Here is a 21,295-nt window from a genome sequence, read left to right as displayed (position 1 = left end):
TATAAATGCTCAAAGATAATGAACAGTGGTTTAGTCTGGTAACAGGTGTACTACAGTTTTTCTTTTCAAAATAATTTGTCTCCATATTGGGGTCTCTATTTTTACCAAGGATAATCCCAGGACGATGAATTTGTTTGCAAAATAGGTTGAGTCTCACCGAACTTGACTAGATTTTTTACCTAAGTGCAGCAAGAGTATCAATGGACCATAGAAGATCTTTTTAAACTTTATTTGCTAGAAGTTTTAAAGACTCTCAGATTAAACTTCCAAAAACCTCTTGAGACTAGGAAGGCAAACCAAGGCCAACTTCAGACTTTCCCTGCATTCCCTATGGGTTGATTTTGTGTATATTCTCAAGCAGATCATCCCAGTCAAAGCCTTGGTAATATAACCAATGTTTTCAGATGTGTCCTGTTATACAGAGAGTAGGTTCTTTCTGAACTTGTGCAAACAACTTTATTACCCTAAGCATATGAATACACATGAATACTCATGAATAGTTTCCCAATTCTAGGGCACTAGGATTGGGAACAAAAGCAAATGTTTCCATTTTTGTTTACAAAAGTGTAATTTACCCAATAGCTGTAAAGTATAAAGAGCTTAAAAGAGAACGTTCATAAATCTGGAGAATAAAATATTCAAAGAATCAGCACACTCTCAAATAAAAAATTATGAAAACATTATTCTTTTGATTATTAAGTCCAATAAAACTGAGTTTTTTTTTCCTCTTTGTCTTGAATGTCATGAAGGTATCAGCCTGTTCATTAAAGTTTTTAAAGTTCTCAGAGAGTCCAGTGGTATGATCTGGAAGTTATCAGAAACTTGTATTCAAGAGTCATTGTCAGAGAATTTTCCATATATCCCCTTGAAGAAAAAGCAATTTTGGACCATAGCTGACTGTAAATACTTTGAGGAAGAATCAAAGCAACTGTCTGGGAAAGACAAAGATTTAAAATGACCATGATTAAAAATCTAATGAGTTTTTTTTATGTTTATTATGGTAAAGACACAGCTCACATAGAAATCTAGTTACTTCTTTGGCATATGACACCGTGATTGATAACATGTTCGATTTCCAGAAATTTCATACAGTTTTTAGAACTCATTTTTTAAAAAATTCTTAATTATTTTTTCTTTGAGATGGAATCTCGCTCTGTAGACCAAGCTGCAGTGCAGTGGCAAGATCTCTGCTCACTGCAAGCTCCACCTCTGAGTTCATGCCATTCTCCTGCCTCAGCCTACGGAGTAGCTGGAAATACAGGTGACAGCCTCCACACCCAGCTAATTTTGTTTTTGAGTTTTTAGTAGAGACGGGGTTTCACCATGTTAGCCAGGATGGTCTCGATCTCCTGACCTCATGATCTGCCAGCCTCGGCCTCCCAAAGTGCAGGGATTACAGGCGTGAGCCACTGCGCCCAGCCTAGAATACTCATATTATTAACATTCCCATAAATATTATTTAGAGAAGGTTTAGCATCACTTATCACTCATTTGAAAATGCTTTATATGTATTTTAACAAATCAGATAAGGTGGCTTTTCCATTCAGCTTCTGTTTCCCAACTGGATTACTGAGTTCTTGGTAAAGCCCATTAATAATTAGGGCTAAAAAACATATTATTATGTATGTCAAAAAAGGTCCTTAGGTAATTCCAGTACTTCTACCTGAAAATCATTAATTTAGTTTTAAGTTCTACTTATTACAACAAGAACTCTCCATCCTCTTTACATGTTTGTAGTGTCAGGGAAGACTTAAAAATTACCAGCGCCTCTGTCCCTCTGCAGATTTTTAAACTGGAACTCATGAGTGGGGCTTGAGCACCCACTTTTAAAAATGTTTTCCAGTGATTCTGATGTGTAGCTATATTTCCCATCAGATTTCTCTGATGTCTTGCAGCCTTCACTTTTTTTCTATTTTAGTATCATCATTTTTTTCAGGTCTCATTTTCTGTCTTAGGCTTTATGTCCCCTGGGGTAGGGACATTGCCTTCTTCATTTCTGTATCTTTTTTGAACATGTGAATTGGTCATCAGAAAAAGGTCTCAACCACACATACGTTGCGTTCTGAGTCTCAGGTTCACAGGCTAATCTTAAAGTCTTTGTTCTCCAGGAGGTCAGAGATTGCTTGTGATGAAAGGTTGGTTCGGTCTGTAGTGCAGATGGTGGAGAGGAGTTCACCCTGTTTTTAGGCTTAGCATTGGAACTAAGAATTTTACGTCTATGTGGGTGAAGGGACAGGGATGTGCAGGAAAACAGTTCTAATTAGGACGGAGGAATTATACTAGAAAGTAGAGGTAAAGGAAGTGAGAAGGATTAGTAAATAGAAGAAATGTGAACTTACCAAATAGGCTAGTGTAGACCCCTGGAGATTCTTGATTAAGTGAATTAACTAGATTTTAGATAGGTAATGAGGCAGTCATATGCAAGGAAGGTTTCAAAGTCTGGAGACAAGGAGTCAAGCAACACTTTGAGAAGTGGTTGAGCTTTATGATAATGGAGAGAATTGCACTATTGAGAGATGTTAAAAGTAATGAAGAGGGTTTCACAATGTGAAAATGTGTTTCTCATTTAAATCTGAGAAAGAAATGAGCAGAGGCTGCAGATAATTATGTCTAAAAGATAGTGGGGTACAGGGAGCATAAAGGCCAGGGAGAAAGGGAACTGCAGGAATTAGTGCTGGGATGCAAGAGTTCGGTGGAGGAAGGAGGAGATCCAGTCCCAGATACAGGGCAATAAGTCTTTTCCCTCTCCCAAGCATGGCAGTCAGCCTTGCAGGAAACAGGAGAAGAGAAAAGGCCATCATACCTACCAGACTTCCTGAAATACAGAAATGACATCACGGTTGCTATATCGGACAGTTCCAGGATAGATATCCTCTTCCTAAAGGAGCTGTCATAGAAAGAAAAGGAAAGAACGAATGAAGATGATGCTATTTTACATGGGGGAACCTCAGGAACAAACATGTAAAATGATGTACTCTATAATTGTTTCTTCAAGGAATGCATTATTTCTGTTGGAAACCTGATGGGACATGATTATATTCTTGCAGTTTTTTTTCCTTTCTCACCGTGTTTCTAGGTTTTTGATCAGTAGTCTGTCAATTCTCTACTGCACTCAGATATTTCAGAAAGCTTTCGGATGGGAGAAAGGCTGATCGCTATTTTCTTTGTCATTAGAACTATCCACCATTCCACCTTTTCACGGTTGCATGTTTTTCTCAGTGTCTCTGTGAGCCATGAATGAGATTCTGCCAGGTGTCCATGGCAGGGACCTGATTGACAGAAGGCCCAGGTCAGTGCATTTCAAATTCACCACCTCCTTTGCACAGGACGCTTCCTTCCCACAGGCTACCAGCAAGGGCGTGAAGACAAGCCTAGTTCTCTGAGACTCTCTTTAACTTGAATGGGTGACTGGTTGGAGGACTCCCCATCAACCTTGCAAAAACTCTTTTAGAACTGCATTGATACCTAAAACTTCTTTCTCTTTCTTTTTCACAGGAGTCAGCTTTGCATAGTGGTCTGTGGGTTCTCCCACACTACCTTCATGCCTGCCCCACATTTCCTCACGGGTGTCTTCCCGGATAAATTATCTTATATGTCTAACCCCATCATGGATGCATCTCGGTTGGTGAAAACTAACATACCAGGATTGATTCTTTGCACTTCTCACCCACAAGTAGTGGGTGTGGTGTGGATTTCTCACCCATAAGTAGTCAGTCACCATGTCCTAGTGTTTTATGTGTTACCTCTTTTTCTATATATATATGGAAATAGGTACTGTTGAGGGACACATCCTATGTGGAAGGACCTGTGCTAAATACTTTACCTGTACCTCATGTAATTCACTTTGCTGATGAAAAGGCAGAAGCTTAGAGTAATGTAAAATCTTTCCTGGTGTCATATGGCTAGTAATCAGAGGATCTGAGATTTCATTCTAGGACTATTTGACCTCAAGGCTAATGATGATGGTAGTAATATAGCAGCTGACATTGGTTCATCTGTGTGTGGCATCGTTTTTCATTGACTGCATTAAAACTTTAAAAGAATGGTGTGAAGCAAGCTCTCTCATACTTCAGGATATGAAAAAAGAACAAACTACACCCAAGCACAGTGAATGATGGAAACAATATGGATTAGAGTGGATAAAAACAAAATGGAGAATGGAAAAAGAATACAGAAAATTAATGAAACCAAAGTTGATTCTTCAAAATAAAATCAACAAAATTGACGACCATTAACTAGACTAAGAAAAAAAGAGAGAAGATTAAAATTACTAAAATCAGAAATGAAAATGGAGTCTGAGCATGGTGGGTCATATTTGCATCTTAACACTTTAAGAGGTCACATTCCAAGGATTCCTTGAGGCCAGGTGTTTGGATCAGCATAGGTAACCTGGGGAGGCCCTGTCTCTACAAAAAAAATTTAAAACTTATTAGCTGGGCATAGTGGCATACATCTGTAGTCCTAGTATTTTGGGAGGCTGAAGGAGGAGAATTGCTTGCGACCAGGAGTTTGAGGCTGCAGTGAGGCATAGTCACACCACTGTATTTCAGCCTGGGCTGGCTTAGAGGGTGAGCACCTGTCTCTCCGTCTAAAAAAAGAAAGGAAAAAAGGAAATGAAATGATTACTACCAATTCTGATAAAATAATGATTATGAAGGTACTGTAAAGAATTGTATGCCAATAAATTGGATAACCTAGATGGAATAGACAAATTCCTAGGAAAACACAAAAATATGAATAGAGCTATAATCAATAATAAGATTGACTCAATAAAAGCATTTGATAAAATTCAATATTTTTCATAATAAAAACATTCTAACTAAGAATGGAAGGAAACCACCTCATCATGAAGGCAATATGTGAAAAACTCCATGCTAATATCATACTCAATGGAGAAAGACTGAAAGCTTTCCCTGTATGAGAAGGAACAAGACAAGAATGCTGCTTTTGACACTTCTATTCAATGTAGTATTGAAAAGTCTAGTCAGAAAAATTAGATGAGAATTTCTAAAAAGACATTGAAATTGGATGAAAGGAGTAAAATTATTTCTATTCTCAGATAAGTTGAACTTATATGTAGAAAATCCTAAAGGTGGAACAAACCTGTTAGAATTAATAAATGAATTCAGTAATGTTGCACAATACAAAATCAACATTCAAACATCAGTTGTATTTCAATACACTAACCATGAACAATCTGAAGGGAAATTAAGGAAAAATTTTGATTTGTATTAATATCAAAAAGAATAAAATATTTAGGAATAAGTTTAACCAAAGAGGTGGAATGATTATACCTGAAATCCATAAAATATTGCTTAACGATGACATCAACAAAATGAAAGACATTTTGTTTTCATAAATTAGAAGACTCACTATTGTTAGGAGGACAATACCACCCAAAGTGAGCTGCAGATTCAATACAATTCCTATTAGAATCTCAGTGACATTTTTGCAGTAAAAGAAAAATCCATCCTAAAATTTATGTTGAAAGTCATGACCCTAAATACACAAACAACTTTGAAAAGGAAGAATGAAGCTGGAGGATTCACACTTTCTGATCTCAGCATTTACAACAAAGCCCCCATAACCAATACAGTGTGGTACTGGCATAAAGGAGGACATAGACATTAATTAAATGGAACAGAGAGCCCAGAAAGAAATACTTGCATATATGTCCAAATGATTTTATTCGAGTGTGCCAAGATCGTTCAATGGGGAAAGGACAGTGTTCTCACCAAATGATATTGGAAAAGCTGGATATCCAAGGGCAAGAATGAGTGGAACCTTTACCTAACATCATATATAAAAATTAACCCACAATAGATCAAAGATCTACATGTAAGAACAAAAGCTATACAACTCTCAGAAGAAAACACAGGAGAAAAGCTTCATGATATTGGATTTCACAATGATTTCTTGGTTGTAACAACAAAAGCATAGGCAACAAATAAAATGGATAAATTGGACTTCATAAAAATCAAAACCTTTTATATATCAAAGAACATTAACAAGAAAGTAAAAAGGCAACCCATGAAATGAGAAAAGTATTTGCAAATTATAAGTGTGATAAGAAATTAATTTCCAGAATACATGAAAAAGTAGCAAACATCCAAAAACCCAATTAAAAAATGAACAAAGTATTAAAATAGACTTTCTCCAAGGAAGGTATACAAATATCCAATAAGCCCATGCAAAACTCCTCAGCATCACGAATACTTAGAGATATGCAAATCAAAACCACAATGTGACACCACCTCACACACTTTAGGATGGCTTTGATAAACAACAACAATGACAGCAACACAAAACAACAAGTGTTTTCAAATAGATGGAAAAGTTGGAGCTCTAGTGCATTACTGATGGGAATGGGAAATGTTATAGCCACTGTAAAACGTGGTGTGGCTGTTTCTCAAAAAATTAAACAATAAATTACCATTTGATCCAGCAATTCCACTTCTGGGCATACTCCTTATAGAATTGAAAGAAATTTGGATAATTATTTGTACATTGATGTTCAGATAAGCATTACACACAATAGCCAAAAATGGAAACAGTGGAAAAGTCCATTGAAATATAAGTGGGTAGGGAAATGAGGTATATCTATACATCGAAATGTTATTCAACCTTAACAAGGAATAAAATTCCAATACATCGTGCAAAATGGATGAACCTTGAAGACATTATGCTAATAATTAGCCAGATACAAAAGGATAATTATTACATAATTCCATTTATAAAAGATGTAATAGCCAGTTAAATAGAGACAGAAAGTAGAATGGTGGGTGCTAAGGGTTAGGGGAAGAAGGAGAGTTACTGTTTATTGGGTACAGAGGTTTAATATGGTAAGAGGAAAAAGTTCCACAAATGGATAGTGTGATGGTTACACAACACCAAATTGCACACTTAGAAATAGTGATAAGCCTTATATTATACATATAAAAAGTGTCCTGGTAGTCTTACACTCTATAAATACACACTTTTTGGTATTGCCCCTTTCCTGCCATTCAGAGCCCCAGAGGGGAATCTCCCTATTTCTCCAAGTGTACATCACTCACTGTCCTCTGTGCTGTGTCCCAGTGCTGTGCACACAGCCTCACACAGCCGGTGACTTCAGAGCCAGGAAACAGCTCAAGAGTCTGCCCCGAAGCACCCTCTTTTCTTATTTCCATGCAGCATAGGCTTCACTTCATCTGGCAGCTCAATTTAGCTGAATTCAGGACAGGCCACCAGGGCTCTTTCTCGACACATGCTGGTCCCACCCTCGGTGGAGTCAGGCAGGACCAGTCACTGGAGAAGCCTGGAGCAGAACAGGGAGCAGTCTGAGCTACTCCTCTCTCATCCAAGGGGCTTCCTCCTCTCATTTCGGTGAAAAATGTGAGCTTGTTTCAAAGCCTCAGATGTTCCTCGTATCTCATGGAGTAGGTAAAAGAAAACAAAGACGTGGTAGAAAGGGATGTGTTGATGACAGTGAAAAAAAACTTGACCTTGAGGACACTCCTTCTTGTCCCCCTGTGAAGCCTCTTCCACCACATAGGGCTCAGGACTGACAAAGCCCCCTCCCAACCTTTCTCAACCTGGACACAAGGTCAGCCATGAGAAAACAGAAACTCAAGGAAAGGAGAGTCTGTAGAGACAAATTAGGGGGGTTCAAGAGGAGAATTTAGGATTTTCTTCTGCCCATGGGACACAGGCTGGGAATAAAAATGTTTTCCTGACTCTTCTCTGAAAGCCAGAGAGACTCTACTTATAACCCTATTGCCAATGGTGCAGGGATCCACTTAACAGAGACTTTGATCATCTTGAACAGAGCAACTCCAAGACAGCTGCCAGTGGCTGAGTTATGAGCAGAGCAACCATAGAGCCTGCTATGCTTTGTAGTAATTTTGGGGATACAGAGCTCTTGTCCTGATTGCAGAAACTTCCCATTAATCGTCCAAGAGTACTCTGCCGGTGGGTTAGATTCCATGAAGCAGGACAAGTAGAGGTTTTCTCCTGTACTGTAATGGGTGAATGGAGACAAAATGCTGGGGACTGTGGACCATCTGGAGTAAAGAGAATAAAGCCACAGGTGATGTCGTCTGAGGGAAGGAGATGCTCCTGGTCTCTTAAGGGACCAGTGTCCCTCTGAGCCAAGACACACCCTCAAGGCCCAGCCAAACCACTTCTGTGTTCACTGAGTCGAGGCCTGAGGTATTCACGTGTTTCTCCCATCACAGGCTATAGACCCCAAGTCTCCCATAACGAGAGCATTTCCTCCCCTTATATTCTTGGCTAAGGCTGTGCCTACCCAGGTTTTCCCAGGGCAGGGAGTCATGACCAGCTTGGGTGTCCACAAATAAAAGTGTCTGTACTTGGACCTGAAAGAGACTGAGATGCCTGGCCTCTGGTCGTTTGGATTTTAGCTGGTGGCTTGGTCCACAGAGGAACCAAAGATACAAAGGAGATCCAGGGTGACTGGGTCACTGGGGATGCTACCAACTCGGTACTGTATTTCACATTCATAGGGTCCTGTGTCATTTCTTGTGACACTGGCTAGAATGAGGATCCTAGTTTTACCGGGTTGCTTTAGCCTGGGACTGACCGGGAGACTCTGACCATTTACCCACCACACGTAGGTGTAGCCTTGAGTCTTAGGTTCACAGTTAAGGCTACAACATTCTTATTCTCCATGGGGTTGAAGTTGTTGCTGGTGATGTAGGACCTAGGCAGCTCAGCTGGGTGAATAACAGGAGAAGATTGTCCTGTGTGGCACCTTTGATTCCTCCACAGGCATCCTTCAGAGTTGGCATCTCCTACCTCTCAGCCCACCTGAGTCCTTGAAAGACAATAGCTGGGGCGTGTGTCACAAGACAGATGCATGATGATCTAAGGGCTCAAAGACTGTGAGGTCGCCTCCTCTGTCTTACGGAAGCACAGACTTTCTCAAGTGTGAATTTAGCAGTAGTATTGGGTCATGGACAGACACGTCAGTGGGATTCACAGCCCCTGGTACCCCTACCAGTCTCTCTCAAATCAGCTGTCTGGCTGGCTCACCTTGGGTTCCTTACCTGGAATGTGCAACTGCTGGGCCTCTTCCAAATTCCATCCTACTTTGCCCCCCTAGATGTGATTTCTCTGCAGTTTCCATTTCCAAGGACATTCTAGAGATGAGTAATAATGGGACTTCCCATTATTACTCATTGAAATTCAAGACATTTCATTGTCTTGCAACCCTGATGATACTGAGCAGACTGGCCTGGGACTAGATGTTTCAGCAGAAAGAAGACAGGGTAGACCAGAGTCAAGACTGGAGGTCAGTTCAGTCATCAGGCAGTGGAGGCACAAGGTGGGGCAGTTTTCTGCAGGTGTTTCATGATGACTTACTTGAGCCAGTGACCTCCAAAGACAGAGGAGACTGCAAGGAATGATCTAGAAAGAGTGAAGGGGACAGGCAAGAGTTGGTGGCTTTGGAGCAGAGCCATGTTCCCTATTCTGGGTTCTTTAAGTTTCCTCTCCTTCTGCAGAGAGCAGGTGAGGACTATGTGGATCTTTTCAGAAATACATCTGGAGATTTTCAAATGCAGAACTGACTGGTGGAAATGGTGGGAATGAACTGCTGGAAATCTGATCCTCATGGACCATGTGTGTTTGATGGATATGAGACAAATTTGGGGAGAAGTTTTGCAAATATTTTCTTTCATTGGACACTCTACTATCTGATTCCATGGGTTTGACTACTCTAGAGACCTCATGTAAATGGATTCTAGAGTGAATCTGAGAAGAGACTGCTGGTTGCCAGGAGCTGGGAGTAGGGAGAATCAGAAGTTGTTCGTGGGTGTGCAGTTTCAGTCATGCAAGATGGGGAGGTTCAAGAAATCTGCTGTACAGCTTAATGCTTACAGTTCACACAGATTGAGTGTTTCTTATGCATAAGACTTAAGACAAAAAGTGGTTTGGATTTCTGACATTTTTTGGTTCTGAAACATTTGTCACATACTTACTGGTTCAGCATCCCAAATCCAAAAAATTCAAAATCTAAAATGCTCTGGTGAGCTTTTCTTTTCAGCATCAGTTAAGTACGCCAAAGTGGGAGGTGATAAGCCAAATACATTCATGTCATTTTTTTTTCTCTCACCACGTTTCTAGCTTTGTGATTGGTTTTTAGTCGATTACGTACTGCTCATGCTGCACTTGTATATTTTTGAAGGCTTTGGGATGTGAGATATAATGATTGCTATTTTCTATGTCATCAAAACTTTCCACGTTTCCATGGTTGCACTTTTTCCTCAGTGTCTCTGTTGTGGCAGTCATTAATAAGAGCCTGTCAGGTCAGATTTAGGACAGGTTTTTGTAATTCTGCAGAAAATGTTACTGGGATTCTGGTAGGGGTTGTGTTGAATCTGCAGCTCACTTTGGGTAGTATTGTCTTCCTAACAATATTGATTCTTTGAATCCATGAAAATGAAATGTCTTTCCAAATATTGATGTTGTATTTAATGTCTTTCAGTAACACTTTGCAGTTTTCAAGGTATAACCCTTAGACCTTTTTGGTTAAACTTATTCCAAAATATTTTATTCCTTTTGATGTTAATGTGAATGGAAATTCTTTTCTTAATTTCCTTTCAGATTGTTCATTGTTACTGTATAGTGTAAAGAATGATGTAGAAAGAGTGAAGGGGACAGGCAAAAGCGGGTGGTTTTGAAGCAGAAACATATGCCCTGTCCTGGGTTTTTGATTTTCCCTCTCCCTTTGCAGAGGGCAGGTGGCTCTTCCCTGATGGTCAGATAGACTTCCCTGGAAAACATATTGCCATTGCTCCAGGGATCCACTTACTATGCACTATGATCTTCTTGATTATGAGATTTGTTCCACCAGTAGCTGAGTTATACATGAAACAGACATAGACCCCTCTATATGTTTTAGTGATTTGGGGGATAAAGAACACTTGTGCTGATTTCTGGAACTTCCCATCAATCAGCCAAGAATGTTCTGCCAGTGGGTGAGAGTCTGTGAGGCAGGAGAGCTTGGGGACTTCCCCTGTATGGTAATAGGTTTATGAAGAAGCAATGGTGGGGACATTCAGGCCATCTGGAGCAAAGAGAATAAAGTCACAGGTGATGTTGTCAGAGGAAAGGGAAAATCCTGGTCTGTGGAAGGGCCACAGTGACCCTGTGAGCTAAGTCACGACACTGAAGTCCCAGCCAAACCCCTGCTGTGTTCACTGATCTGGAGCCTGAGACATTCACCTGTTTCTCCCATCATAAACTGTGGACCCTAAGTCTCCCATGACAGGAGCAGCCTCTTCTCTCCCATTGTGGATCAGATCTAAGCCTACTCTTAGTAGTCATGGCCAGCTTTGATTTCCAGGGGTAAAGATCTCTGTACTTGGACCTGAGAGGGACTGAGAGGCCTGGCCTCTGGCCATGTGTATTTGGGATGGCAGCCTGGCTCACAGAGGAACAGAAGATACTCACAGATGAGATTCAGGGTGACTGGGTCACTGTGACTAGAACTCACTGGGTTCTTCACTTCACATTCATAGGGTCCTGCAGTATCCTTTGTGACACCAAATAGAAGAGGGTACTGTTGTTTTTGGACAGCTGCAACCTCGGACTGATAGGGAGGCTCTGACCATTTATCCACCACAGGTAGCTTGCGTTCTGATTGTCAGGATCACAGGATAAGATCACAGTCTCCGCGGCCTCCCTGGGGTTTAAGTTGCTGCTGGAGATGGAGGGCTTGGGAGTCTCCACTGTGGAGAAAACAGAGAGAAGATTGCCCTGTGTGGCACCTTTGATTTCTCCAAAGACATTTTTCAATTAGAGATGGCATTTCCCACCTCTCAGCTAACCCAAGTCCTTAAAAGCCCATGTCAGGTGTGTGTGTTACAAGACAGATGCACGGCAATCTTAGGGCATAGAGATTGTGAGGTTGCCTGCTTTATGTGGGAGAAGCACAGGCTTTCTCAAGTGTGAGTTGAGCAGCAGTATTGGGTCATGGAAAGGCATGGGACCAACAGTCACAGTCCCTGGTGCCCCTCTGAGTCCCTCCCTCTCCAACTGCCTAGATAGAGCAGATTCCAAGGAATGACCTACAAAGAGTGAAGGGGACAGGCAAGAGCTTATAGCTTTGGACCAAGACCATGTTCCCTGTTCTGTGTCCATGATGTTCCCTTCCCCCTGTAGAGGGCAGGTGAGGAAAATGTGGATCTTTCTAGAAATACATGTGGATGTTTGCAAATGCAGAACTGACTGGTGGAAAGGGCGAACATGAACTGATGACAAAAGTCTGGCCCTCACGGTCCATATGTGTTTGGTGGCTATTAGAACGATATTTGGGAAGAAGTCTTGCAGATACTTTCTGTCATTAGACATTCTACTCTCTGATTCTATGAGTTTGACTACTCTATGTACCTCATCTCAGGGGACTCCAAAGTGAATCAGAGAGTAGAATAGTAGTTTCCAGGAGCTGGGATTGGGGGAATAGGGCATTGTTCCGTGGCTGTGCAGATTCAGTTAGGCAGGTTGAGGAGGTTCTAGAGATCTCCTGTACAGCTTCATGCCTATAGTTCATACAGATAAAGTGTTCCTTATGCAGAAAGCTTAAAACCAGGATTTTTTGGTTTTAAAAAACCAAAAAATTGATTTTGGATTTCTACCTTCTTTTTTTCTTTTGGAATGTTTGCAATAGATGTACTGGTTTAGCATCCCAAATCTGAAAAATTTAAAATCCAAAATGCTCCAGTGAGCACTTCTTTTCAGCATCACATCAGGAGTCAGAAGTGTTGGATTCTGGAGCATTTCAGATTTTGGATTTCTGTATTTGGGATGCTCAATTTGTAATACTGTAATTTTCCCATAAAAAGTTCTTAGGAGTTTAGACCTCATGTTATGTTCTGACTCTAGTAACAAGACAAAAAGAAATTTGGAGGAATCATTGAAATGTTGTCATAAGTGCAAATTTTTACTGATGGTCCAAACATCTAAGATCAATTGCTGGTAGTAGTATTTCTCTTGATACCCAATTAAGGTTTAGGTGTGGGGTGAATTCCAGCGTGATCAAATTCCAGCATGCTCGAAGAAGGATGCCAAAGGTGATTTGAAATTAGCAAGTCCTTAAGTAGAGAGAGTCCCGTTAAAAGGACAGAACTGGTCAGTGTGTCAATTAAAAAAAGGGAGGAATGATGCCAAATTAAAGGAAGTGAGTGTGTTATGTTAGTAAATATAGAAGGAACTCCCTGTTTCTAATTTCTGTGCATAGTTAGGAAAAATGTGGAGGAGCCCAAAACAGGTATGTGAAATGCTTTCTTCATTTTCTCTTAACCTCAGGAAATACAACTCGAGTTTCAGTTTGTGTGAATTAGGAAGAGTCTAACTGAGACGCCAATAGCTCATGTGTCCCCCACACGAAGAACTCCACCTTATGAAAATGTCATCATCATGAGGAAACAATTGTATGTGGCACAGGCAGTAAAACCATCAGATAGCAACCCCTGGCCACCTCCAACAGGTCCCCAAAACCACCAGTGTTCCCATTACGTGTGTGTCACAGCCTTGGTAGTTGTCCCACAACTACAAAATTGAAAAATTGATATTGTCAATACAAAATGTTAAATATGAAGTAGAGTATGTTGTCCCACTTTTTTTCTCCCACTCTTTTTTAACTTTCCTGTTTCACTTTTGGAAGTTTCTATTGACACATCCTCAAGCTAGGGAGTCTATCATCAGCTGTGTGCTTTCTACCAGTAAGCATCAAAAGCATTCTTCATTTCTCTCACAGCACTTTTTTAAATTTTATTTTATTTCTGAGATGGAGCCTCACTCTATTGCCCAGGCCGGAGTGCAGTGGTACAATCTTGGCTCACTGCAAGTTCATGCCATTTTCCTGACTCAGCCTCCCATGTAGCTAGGACTACAGGCGCCCGCCACCATGCCCGGCTCATTTGTTTGTATTTTTAGTAGAGATGGGGTTTCACTGTGTTTGCCAGTATGGTCTCGATCTCCTGACCTTCTGATCCACCTGCCTCACCCTCCCAAAGTGCTGGGATTACAGGCATGAGCCACTGTGCCCAGCCATCTCTGAGGGATTTTAATGAGTTGTTGACTTTTGAGTTTGTTCAGCTGTTTACTTACTGTTAGAACCGTGTGATAAATTTCAAACTTGTTATATGATAGGAAACCTAGAGTCTCTAGGAGGTGACTGGTGAATGTGAGCTCCATAGTAGGCTGAGGATGGAGTCACAAGTGAAATGGGTGAAATGAGCCCATTGGCTTTGGAGACCGCAGGCTTGTCCAGCCTCTGACACCTTGGTGAGTCAGTGCAAAGATTCCAACAGTGACAGCAAACTAGCATGGCTGACTCCATCTGGCATCTAGTCTCAGGCTGGCTGTCCTCACTCATTCCTGGACATAGGCCAGGCTAACCATGGGAGGAATGTAGTTTATGGTTTAACTTTGAAGAAACAATGATAATAGTTCCTCGATAAAACTAATACCCTTATTTTGCACAGAGATTGCCTTTGTAAAACTGGTGAAAGATCATGAGAGTAAGATTATAGGAGGGCAGTGAATTATGCTAAAATGTAGGCACAGTTTCTATAATCCCTTAGTGCTCAAATGTCATTTGGCCAGAGTTGACAAAATTTGTAACTAATTGCTCCTATAGGTAACATCACTATTGTAGAACCTGAGGTTGGTCTTCTGAGATGTTTCTCATTCTTTACATTCTGGAAACCAACTGATTTCATCCATACCCATGACTAATGGCTCAGCCAGTCACTTTGTCCCCACCTAGAGGTGGATTCAAGCGGAAACAGATCATTTCCCTCCGCCCGCATGATTCCATCCCCAAACAATCAGCAGTACACATTTTTTAGTCCTGTGCCCCTGAAACTATCCTTGAAAATCTCTAACCCCTGATTCACTAGGGATGCTGATTTGAGTGATAATAAACCTCTGTCCTCCTGTTTGGCAGACTTGGAGTCATTAAAATCTTTCTTTACTGCAAATCACCATCTGGATAAATTGATTTTGTTTGTGCAGGAGGCCAGAAGAACTTGTCTGGGAATTTTAAGAGTGGACGGAGGAGCTGCCTATCCCTGTCCTATGGTGTTGTCCACAGAACAGCCTCACAAAGGGACAGAGTCCTGGATGGGGATACAGTGGAAGCTCATTCTCTTAGTGACCTGGGGACATTGGCTTGAAATGAAGCCTGGCAGGAGTGGCAACTACGGGTGATTTCTGTGCCTTTTCTATTTCCTGGGAGGTGGGCCAGGCCACAGTGTTAGCAGGAAGGGAACATAACAGTCAGCCTAGTTAGAGGGAGTGTCTGGGGAAGGCCTAGGGGTGGGAGAAGAAACTGTGCAGGACAGGGCTTGCCAGTTAGAATGAAGTGGGAGGAAGATGAGGGACACAGAGAAGCAGAAAGGGGCAGAGGCAGCATGGCAGTGAACAGTGGGACCTACAGTGACTTCAGAGACCCCACAGACCAGGTGCCCCAATTTCCAGTCCAGGACCAGGGAGCCCTCAAAACCCTCCAGTGACCAAAGAGCTTAAGAGTGACACATGAGGTAGGATGGCTTTAGGGACAAGAGGAAGTGGGGGGATGAATCATGGGTGTCAGCCTCTGAAGGACAAGGGACAGGTGTGGCTAAAACTTCGTAGGATTCTGCATCCAAGATCCAGTCTCTAAAGTTGTTATGGATCAGTCATTTCTTCATTCAATTCCTTCATTTGTTATGTGAGAGCTCCTGAGTGTGTCTCTCTCACTGTACTTGTGCTGGTGTAGGGTGTGAGTGGGGAACAAAAACAAAGTCCTCTGTTTTATCCTGTCATGCCAGTGACATGGACACTTTGGGAAAAATAGAATTTCTGGTTCAGTGATAGGGGTTAAGATCTGAGGGGAGGCCTGGACATTTTTTGCACTGACTCTGATGGTTGAGGCAGATGATTTAGTTCTGGAGTACAGACTAATCAGCTGACCATTTACTCTCACTCCTCTGAGGTTTGGATGCCTAAGAAGAGAGGATTTCAGCCAATAAATGACTACAGGGTCCTTGGAACCGAATAAGCCCTCAATTCTGGTGGAAGTGATGATGGGCCTGTGACTACAGACAGACCTCATGGGACCCTGATCTGCCTTTTGTGCTTGTGTGACTCTGGTTCAGTGACTGTGCCTTCCTGTGCCTCAGTTTTCTCTCAGTCAAATAAGCTAAATGACAAATGGACTGGGGCTTTTCATGTTATCTGTGAATAAATTGTAAATTCTTCACAGTCATCTTAACCTAATGCTTGGCACAGTGGAGGTGTTCACACAAACAGCATTTATTATTATTCACTTCCATGACAGAGCACCTTTGGATAAGATCCCTGTGGAGAAGCTGCTGCCAGGTACATTTTCTCTCTTCTGTTTCTGCTTCTGGGGACATTAGACTTCCTAGAGAGTGTCCTAAGCCTTGCAAGGCAGTTGGCTGATGGCCTACAAAGCTTGTCTTTCTGTCCTCTCCACTCTGAGTCTCAGGTGAAGAAAGTTCTGTTCTTGCCCAGATGAGGCTCTGAGGGCTGAGCCCTAGCAGTGAGCAGCTCCAGGAGACACAGTCCTCAGACAGCTGGTGAATCCTTCATCCCAATAAGCCCTGCCACAACCCAGCCCTGGCACAGGCTCCTCAGCTTTATCTGGAGTAAGGATTTAGAGACAGGGGTCTGGGGTTGAGGCTTCTTGGACTGAGTTTCTCTGAGAGTATCTCAGGGGTCCTTGTAGGCAAAGCCCCACTCAGTTCTCCAGGGTCTTTCTCAGGGTCATGTTTATGAAAAGGACATGAGGTGCTTGGCTTAGACTGATCTCCTCCTGCTGAGCATCCCCCCATCAGACTGTCCTTCCTGTGCAGCAAGTGTCTGCAGGGTCTGGAGGCAGGAAAGATATTCTGATCTGTTGTAGTTTGTCTCTTCTGTGTGTGTCCTGCACTAAATGCCAAAACCCCAACATGGGACATAATGCAGAGTGGGACACAGGCACAGTCTAGGCCTGACAATCCTGTGTGTGCAAAGTAGAAGTGACCCCGCCCCCCAACCCCCAGGGATCATGTGGAATCACTCACGGTATAAGGTGAAATGTCCAGTTACTCCTTCAGTCCTATCACCTTGCTTTATGATTTCTACGGTGTAGGATCCTGCGTCCTTCTAGGTGACACTCTGGATCAGCAGGGAAGCGTTGGAATATACTGTTTCTCGTCCACTGTATGGAGGCCCAAATATAACTCTTTCAGTGTCTATTGTATATGCTGAATGTAATGGTGGAGGTCCATTATTTGCCCTTTGTACCAGAAGTAGGCAGCAGGATTCTGGGGCAAATTGTGGACAAGTAGAAGAATATCCTTCCCTTCAGAAACTTTGGTTGGCTGAGCTTCAATCATGACTTGGGCAGTGGTGGGCGGGTTCCAGAAGATTGAAAGTGATGCTAGGAGGTGGAGAGGGTGTCAGTCAGTATTGAGACCTATGTATTGGCGTGAAAAAATGGGGCCCTGGGTCCTGAGACGACCTCTTCAATCATCAGCCTTGAAGACACACACACACATACACACACACCCCTTTTTTGTGTGTTTGTGATTGTGTGTTTGTGTCCTACTGTCCTACTGGGTCAAGGTCAGCAGCATGACCCCCATTCCTTCAACACTTCTGACCTCAGCATTTTTCTGTTTGGAATCCTCTTCCCCAGAGGTCTGCACAGCTTCCTCCAAAACGCCTTCAGGTCCTGCTCCCATCAGGGCATCCTTAGACTTCTTTTCAGACACCTCCTTCAGGGACCCTGGATCTTCCCTTTCTTACTTTTCCCTGCTCTGCTCCCTCAGGAGCTCTTGTCAACACCTGACCTCACATTCCAGATCTCTTTGCATGTCTGTCTTCCTGCCCATGAGAGCATGAGCTCCGTGAGGACAGGGACTTTTGTGATCTTGTCTGCACCCCAGTGCCTGGGACAGGCTTCAGACTCCTGTAGATGTGAGAGTTCCCAGGACCCTCCATGCCTGGGGGATATTTTTTTTCTTTCCCCAATGGTTGAGGTTTTTTGCTGAGGACAGTGTTTCATGCCCTGCTTATATTTTCATTTGAAGTGTCATTTGATAATAGTTATTATTATCATTTTTCAAAATGTAGTGGCCAGTGATGTTTAACCAGGAAAACAGAACACTTGAGATTTTCCTGCCTCTTACCAATTCCAGTTCAATGTGATTTTCCTGTTTTGACCCCTGTTCCTCTCTGGTATATTTTCCCCTATCTAGGCTCCAACAGAGCCTTTTTTCCTGTATTTTTTTTTTTTTTTTTTGAGACGGAGTCTCTTACTGTTGGCTAGGTTGGTGTGCAGTGGACAGTCTCCGCTCACTGTAACCTCTGCCTCCCAGGTTTGAGCAATTCTCCTGCCTCAGCCTCCTGAGTAGCTAGGATTACAGGAGCACACCACCACACCTGGTTAATTTTTTGTATTTTTAGTGGAGACGGGGCTTCCCTGTGTTGAGCAGACTGGTCTTGAACTCCTGACCTGATGATCCACCCATCTCAGCCTCCCAAAGTGCTGACTTTTACTTTTAAGGACCCCGTCCTCTCCAGGAAACCCCATCCAATCATTCTACTTCCTCCTCCTGTCCTCTCACAGGAAGTTCTCTCCTCACCTGTGAGCAGGAGCTCCTTCCAGGTGATGTGTAGTGTGTAGGGTGGGGCTGAGAGGGGCCCCATGGCCTGTGCTGCCTGCGTGTTCTCCTCTGTGGAGATGAGCCTGGGATCCAGAAACTTTCTGAGCACAGCTGTCAGCCGTGCTCTCCTTCCGCCTTCTGTGCTGAGCTTCTTCCCGAGGGAGGAGCACTTCTCGGGCTCATGGGTGAGGTCTGTGCCCAGGACACCTCTCTGTCCCCTCCCCTCTCAGTCCTGTCTCCTTGTCCCTCCTTCTCTTTTTCTTTTGTCTGTGTGTCAGGTCCCTGGGAATTGTGGAGGCCTCTGCCTCTTTCCAGCAGTGATTCTGTCACCAAATCTCAATGCACACTATGTGCAGAAACACAAACACACACACAAAAGAGACACGCACAGACACACACAGTCACACACATACCCTGTAGGTTGGGCAAGCACAGTCCTGGGCCTCAGCCTCCTGCTGTCCCCATGGCTCTGGGTCAGGGTGCACATTTGCACCCTTTGCTCACTTTCATCCCCATCTGGCTCTCTCCTTCAGTGCAGGAGGCTGGAGCTGCACCAGGTCCCTGTCACAGGGATACCCCATAATGCTGTGAGTGAGCTGTGTGTTGCCTGGTGTGAGGGAGCCTTCGTTTCTCTAATTGTGTCTAGCTTGGCTGCAGCTTCCAAGGCTGGACATTCAGGACCTGGGTGTCCCAGAGGAAACTGTCCTTCCTGGAGGTGTGCAGGATGAACCTCTCCTGCCTCTTGGGAGGAGAGGCCTGTGCTGGTTGCTCAGTGGGGGCTATGAGTCCCATGGTCAAAGGGACAGTTCTCAGTCACGCTATTGTTCCCTGGGGACTGGTGACTGAGCTGGGGCTCAGGGTTTCTCATTTCTTCCTGACCATCCTTGGTGTCCTCTTTTCTCTGCACATCGGATTGTACTGTAGTCACCATAGTACACTTCCCCGTGGTGGTGCAGGAGGAAGTGGGGAGTTACCCAGGAACCCCGTGGAACATGGCTCATGGAGACTCAGGAAGGAGAGCCTGGGACAGAGCAGGGGTTCAGAGCTAGAGAGATTCATCCCGACTTACTGCGTAGTCGTGATGGGCTCAGCCCTCCATGTGCTGACATACCCAGGAGTCTGTCCTGAGGGTTTTGACCTGGCCAAGCTGCTCTCTGTAGAGAAGGAACAGGCAGTCGCCAGAGATCCTGTTTGGAGCGACGTTGCTCACCCCTGAGAAGGCAGGTGGGAGTGAGTTGTGTTCTGGGAGCAAAGAGCAATAATACTCCCTTCTCCCGGCAGGGACACAGGAGAGGTCTCTCTTCCCAAGGGACTGAAGGGGGTAGGTGGCCACATCCTGGATGGTGACTGTGTGTGACCATAACACGTGCTCTGAGCCCCATGGGGTACAGCGTGCAGGCAGGTCAGGGTGCCTGACTGATTCTCGGGGAGGCTGTGGGCCCTCAGGCAGCCGCTGTTCTGTGTCAGCGCTAGGCTTGGCCTGGGATGCCTCTGAAAACAGGACAGATGGAGCAGGGGCGGGCATTTAGGGAGCAGTGTCAGAAAGAGTTGATGAGGATGGAGGGAGGTCATCAGGGGAAAGCGCGCAGTGTGGTGTGGCCTGCACCATCGCTGCCCTGGGAGATGTCTTTTTAGCTGAGCCCAGGGAAGGAGCAGGTGTGTGGGGCAGGAGCTGCCTGCAGAGGGAGTGGTATTAGGTTGGCGACCGCCATGTCAGGGAGGAGCTGACAGAGTCCGTGTGGGAGCATGGAGGACGTTGAGGACTTGGGCCGAGGTGACCTTGGTGAGGGCGGACCCTGCTTGGCTGTGGGTTCTGCTGAGGGAAGTCTGCATCCCCTGGGAAAGCTTCAAGCTGGAGGGACTCCGCCGCCCTCTGGTGGACTGGAAGGGAAGTGTGGGTGGCCGAAGTCCTAGGCCAGGCTGCGTGTTTTATTCCACAAGGATCTGCACATTTCACGCGAGGTCACACATATGTTATGTTACAGCTCCATTAACTTCCAGCCCCGTGAGTTCCAGTCTCTGTGGCTCCACGTTCACTGTTCTCCCTCTTTCACAGTCAGATATCCTGAATGCAGATTTTTGTCACCTTCTGTGACTGTATGTTTGCGTGCAGTAGGCGACACTGTGAATACCCTGGGGGCAGTGATGTCTGGGGCTGAGCACTGCACATTGACTTGGGAGCAGAAAACGGAGCAGCAGGGTGGGAGGATCAATGCCAGGGAAGCAGGGACAAGTCACTTTCATTTTCTCACTCCCAGGGACCAGAACCCAGCACTCTGACTCCAGGACGCAGTACCACACCTTGCTGGTCTCCCGGGATGTCATGAGTGCTCATAGTGTCATGGTACCTTGGCATTCATTTTTTGTGGTGTAAATTTATTTGCCTACCATCAGAGGCAGGCCTTGCTCACCATGGCTGTTTTCAATACTGTATCTGGTTCAAGTGGCTCCAGTTGGTGGCCAGCAATAAGATCTTAGAGGCATCTCTCCTGCTTGGTGTACTGGGCTACTTTCTTTATTTTTTTTTTTTTTATTTTTTATTTTTGAGACGGAGTCTCGCTCTGTCTCCCGGGCTGGAGTGCAGTGGCCGGATCTCAGCTCACTGCAAGCTCTGCCTCCCGGGTTTACGCCAT

General features: G+C 43.9%; 2 pseudogenes across 1 annotated transcript in view; both read right to left on the bottom strand.

Moving 5' to 3' along the window:
• Positions 1–775: 775 nt before the first annotated feature.
• The window catches only part of LOC105525028, a 93,777-nt pseudogene continuing 73,257 nt past the window's right edge, over positions 776–21,295 (bottom strand). The window contains exon 8 of the transcript XR_001003849.1: positions 776–932. The product of XR_001003849.1 is annotated as a putative pregnancy-specific beta-1-glycoprotein 7 (transcript). The remainder of the gene's footprint in view (positions 933–21,295) is intronic.
• On the bottom strand, positions 7,745–18,705 carry LOC105525029 (annotated as a pseudogene).

The sequence above is a fragment of the Colobus angolensis genome, unplaced genomic scaffold (genome assembly GCF_000951035.1).
Source record: "Colobus angolensis palliatus isolate OR3802 unplaced genomic scaffold, Cang.pa_1.0 Scaffold512, whole genome shotgun sequence".
Taxonomy (NCBI): domain Eukaryota; kingdom Metazoa; phylum Chordata; class Mammalia; order Primates; family Cercopithecidae; genus Colobus; species Colobus angolensis.
This window is presented reverse-complemented; position numbering and strand designations above follow the sequence as displayed.